A 5533-nucleotide genomic window follows, 5' to 3' on the forward strand; every position below is an offset into this window, starting at 1 on the left:
GATACTCACGAAATGCATCATGCCTTTATACAAATGTTTCATCACTATTGATTATGATCTTGTTTTATTGAATTATATTGTTTATCATATTGAATTGCTTTAGAATTGGATAGTTTTCTTTATGTGGACCAGATTCATGGTCAGACCAGATTCGTGGTCGAATTAGGCCAATGTGTGCCATGGATCCAGTGTATAGAGCAGAACTGTGTGCCTTTCTCGGGGTTAGTGTGTGACTGATCAGCAGCCTAACCTTAGTTTTTAAAATAAAAAGTAAACATACAATTCTAATCATTGCTTATTCAGAAACTTGATTCTTCTGAATCATTTCAATTGGTGATTGTTTAACCTTAATTGCTGTTATTATTACTTGCTGAGCTAGTAAGCTCACTCTTGCAATATCCAATTCCAATAATTGTTTAATAAGAAACTTGATTTCTATGAATCATCTCTTTTGATTATTGATTGACCTCAGTTATTGTGACATTCTGAGCTAGTTAGCTCACTCTTGTGAATTTATATTTTATGTATTCTACAGTTAAGAAGGATACGGTTGATAGCGAGGTTTCCCAGTTCAATGTACGAGCTAGGATACCAGATTGAGTTGGATCGAGCTAGCAGGAGCTTATTGTGGTTGTGAGATAGTAAGATTGTAAGAATAATTTCATTATCAGTTGTAAGTTAAATTATTTGGGATTTGGTACGTTGTAATAAGAGTTAAGGTTGTGGCTTGCTTTCATACTTTAACCTGTTGCGATCCATGGTTATGTAAAGTAGGGTCATTGCAAAGAATATTTCATATACATGTTTATATATTGCGTATGTGTTGTGGACCCCAAACTTCTGACCCGGGTTTAGAGGGCGCCACAATATATCTTCTGGTTTTCAATATGATGGAATGGAGGCTATACTTCGACTCTATTGGACTAAAAGTCCAGATCAATGGTCAAGTTTTTCACCCGACTGCAGTTCCAGAATCGGTTTGTGATCATCTCTCCTGGGATGATCAGATAGAACTTCAATTCTTTACGATGGAAACCATCCTTGAAGAAGAACGAAGAGCAAAAAAGGCGGAACGACACCGCCGTGCAGTTCTAGAGCTGCAAGAGAATATTATTTCTCTTGTAGTCTCTATGTCTCGCATCTACCATAGGCGAGAGATGAGGAACAAGGAGGCAAACAAGAAGGCAAAAAAGGATTAGTTCTAGCTTCTAGGAGTTATGATTAGTTTTTTCTTTAAAATTTCTTGTACTTAAAATTTGATTATCAATGAAAATCTTTTGCTATTTATTCTGATGTTCAAATTACTATGATTGTTCATCTTAACTTTGTTGTTTGCATATGTGTTGATTATTTAAATTCATATATGTTTTCTAAATATTACATGCTTCTCGTGTGCACAACTAAATATCATTAAGTTATTTCAATGTTAAAGAACAATTAAAGAATACAGGCTTTAAGAAGAAATTAGATAACTTCAATCAAACAGTGATTTATGACAAGATAAATGCTACATTTTTTAAATCCTGACACTATGGAACAAGGCACATCCAACCCTATTCATAACCAAAGTGTTTCTTTTTAATCACTTAAATCTAAACACAATGTCACCTCTGATTCCTCCAAAAGGATTTAGGTGTCAAAACAAAACCAATATCTAGGACTAATGTGTCTCAGATACAATCAGGTTCAAAGATTAGTTCATATTCACCTAAATAATTGAAGAAACAAGGTGGAGAAAGGAAGAAATAATGTTTCATAATTAACAAGCATAAAGGAGAATGTAGGTAGAAAGAGAAGGACAACTACAGCCTATGTTAAGCTGGTAGATGAATCATCAGACATTGAGAGTGACAGTGGTTGACCAATTATGTTCAAGATGCCTGCTAGACCAGTGGAGGTTACTGGTTCTATTGCAGAAGAAGGCCAAATTTTATTTGCAGCTGCTAAGCCTATGAAAAGGAGACTATTCATGGCAGCAGAAAGAGTATAAAAGCAAATAAATGGTCTTAATGTATTGGCTGACATTGCTCTAGATCAGGAATCTCAAAATCCTGACAAGACATCATTAAATCCTGACAGGTCTCAAGCAATTCCTGACAAGATAGTGTCAAGTCTTGATCAGACAATTACTGATTTTCAAATAGCCAAAATTGTTGAAATTCCTATGGAAATTGGTCTGCAGAAGTATGTAAAGAGAAAGGCAAAGACTTTAACAGTTTATATTAGCAAAAAAATGAAACTTTAATCACCATAGAAGGGGTATAGTACATAAGAATCATCTTCTTAATGTGAAGATACACCTATTAATGCCCCAGCTTAACAAGAACCACCTGCTCAAAGTGTAGGTGCAAGTCACAACTGACTATTCCTGACTTTGCTCAAGGAAGTCATATTTCTGTGTCTGATGATATTCATAAGACAGTACATGAAATGGAAGCTCATCAGAAGTACATTGCTACATTGGATGTTGTAATCAATGGTCCCATCTTTGAGGAAAGCACACAAGAACCTTCAGTTCAAAGGATTCAAGAAGCTTCTACACATCAAGTCCCACAAGAACCAATAGTTCAAAGTACTTTAGTAGACTTAGTATCTAATCCTGACATAAGATCAATTCCTGATGAAGCTGTTCCCGAGTTTGTCAATCCTAATATACTGATCATATCTAAAGATGCTATTGAAGCCATTTTGGTGCAACCACTCAAGGCCATACCAATGGTTTCTCCTACTCAAGGTACAAATTCCTTACACTGTACTTTATCTTATAGAATGATTATAAATAGACCTATTACTAGGGATACCTCTATTTATATGACTACAGACCACTCCTCTTTGCCACTGTGTATTTCTCCTTTTTCTAGAGAGTTGAGCCTTTCTAGTGAGTTGGTGAGAAAATATTTAGAGAAAAACAGAATTATTGAATGGTAGTCTCCTGAACTGGCAAAAGGAGAGGTAGAAAAGAGTGAAAACAGTGAGCTGAATATTACTATTGAAAGTAATATATATGTGAGAAGTGATGAGACCACTTTAAAAGAAAAGAGAGATATAGGTACTTTTGGTTCTTTTCTTTCAGCATCTTCACATGAATCTAATCCTTTTAAGTCAAATCTTATTTCAAAACTCAAAGGAAAAATTTCTAATACTATTCCTGATGATCCTAAATCATTTTCTGGTTCTGACAATGAGTTTGGAGATTCTGATGATAATCCTGATGATGTTACTCTAAAAGCTGGAATATAAGCATCAAAATTGTCCAATTTTGGTTCATCATTTGGTCATGCTTTTACTCTTAATGCTCATAGAACTCATGATTGGAATCATTCTTGGAGCTTACCCACTGAGAAAATTTCTCTGGAATCAGCTCAAACTTTAGTTGCTCATTCTGTTCATTTGGTTTCCAATCCTGATGTGAAAGCCTCTATCAAGACCACAACAGTTTTAGTCAAAGGATTGCATTCTTCTGTTTCTGTACTCAAACAAGAAAATGTTGTTCTTAGAGAAGAGATTGCTGATCTTTCTGTGACTATTAAAGGTACAAACAAACACAATGACTTGATAAAGAGGATGTCTAGCATGGAAGCTAAGCAAGATCAAATGTCTGAGAAGCTGACAGCTCTGGAAGCTGGTCAAAATGTACCAAAGAAAAAATGTCAACCTGAATCATTTTTGAGGAAAAATGTCAATCCTGATGATGATGGTGAAAGAAAGCTAAGAAGACCTTTGATGCTATGATAGTTCAAACTGGATTTCAGATGTTGTGATAGTTCAAACTGGATTTAGAATTCAAAATCAAACTAAACAGTCAACTCAAGTCTTTGAGGGTAGATCACATGTATCTAAACTAGAAGTTGCTTTTGTTACTCCAACTTCAATTCCTGACAACACATATACAAGTTCTAATTATTTTCTTGACACTAACAGAGTGATAGTTATTCCTGATTTTGTTAAAACTGAAGAGGAAGAAATTCTATTTCAGGTGGATTTACAGATTCTCTCTACTTATGTTGAAGCTTTTAATACTGAAAATTTCAAGGAAGAAGAAATGGTTTTTGACAGAGAAGAAAGAGCCCAGGAAGGAATCATTAGAATTGCTGTTGACAAAGAAAATCCGACATACAGGAATATGCTTAGAAGATTTTAAAGGAATAAATGGAGGAGTACAGATATGAAGATGTTACATGAAAGAGCAGAAATGAGAGCTCAAATATTTCCAAAGATCAAGAGCAAATACAAATGGAGAAATATTGATGATATCATTTATAGTAATAAATTGAGCTTTACTCCTTGAGGAAAAGGATAGATGGTTTACCTAGTTCTAATACCCTGGGAGATAAGTAGTCTTTTTTTGTTATCGTGGGTAACCTGCAGCCGCTACCCTTTGGGTGCGCACTGGGTAAACCCCACGAGCTCAAGCAATAGCGTGCAAACCACGTGAACCAAGGTAAACGGCATTTAAGCGACATGCTCTGACTCAGTAGGCATAATCATATATTCTCCTCCCGTGGGATTTGAACCTGTGACCAAGAGGATAATTATCCCCTCTTTAACCAAGTGAGCCAACCCTTGTGAGCGAGATAAGCAGACTTGGTTAGTACAAGCCAAGAATCCCAAGTTGATTGAACCATTCACAAGAGCTGGAATAGGACATCATGAAGCTAAACTTGTCAATTTAAAGTTGTTGAACTTCACTCTTGCTGATAGTCCTGGTTAGGAAGTAACTGCTGATCACTTGGATAGACTTGAAGCTGTGAAGATTATACTTGACAAACATGATGGTTCTGAACCTAAACATAAAATCTTACTCTTATTACAAAATGATTAAGTTCAAGTTCTTTCACTTGATGAACTGATGATCATGTCAACTAAGGAACTGTAATGCATTCACTATTTGCTAAGAGTCGAAGATAGAACTTTAAGAGAATGGTCAAATATGATTCTTTCCAATATCAGAAAAAGGATACTAGATGATGGTCAATATTACTTTGGATCTTAAATTCCTACATACATAAATTTCATAGGGCAAGAATTCAACATGAAGATAGGAGGAGCTGTCATTGAAAATGTTCTTACTCAAAGGCATATAACCATGAATCCTGATGGAAGAAAAACTTGCTATGTGTCACTGAAAGATATGATGACAGAAAGAGCTCAAATAAGAAATTTGAGCTCCTATCTATCAATTATCTGATAAAACAGAGTATGAGAAGAATTTGAAGATCAAGCTAGAAGATAGTGTAAATTTGCTGGCTTTTGTTTAATAGCCAATTTTAAATTGAATTGAAGAAAAAAACTTTTGGACGATGATTACTTGATCCTCGATGAGGACAGATAGTTTTATATAAATGATAATATTATTAGGAAAGGCAGTAGAATAAAAATCCAGATTAGTAAGAAAAGATCAATGATATTGAAGATCTTAAGTATACTATACAAGAAAGTTATCTCTGCCCCAGGCCGGTGACTTATATTTAGTGTACACGAGTCTTGAACAATCAAAACATTAAAAATACACTAGCTTTGCTAGAAAAGTTTC

This window comes from Apium graveolens, chromosome 11 (assembly GCF_009905375.1).
Source record: "Apium graveolens cultivar Ventura chromosome 11, ASM990537v1, whole genome shotgun sequence".
Lineage (NCBI taxonomy): Eukaryota > Viridiplantae > Streptophyta > Magnoliopsida > Apiales > Apiaceae > Apium > Apium graveolens.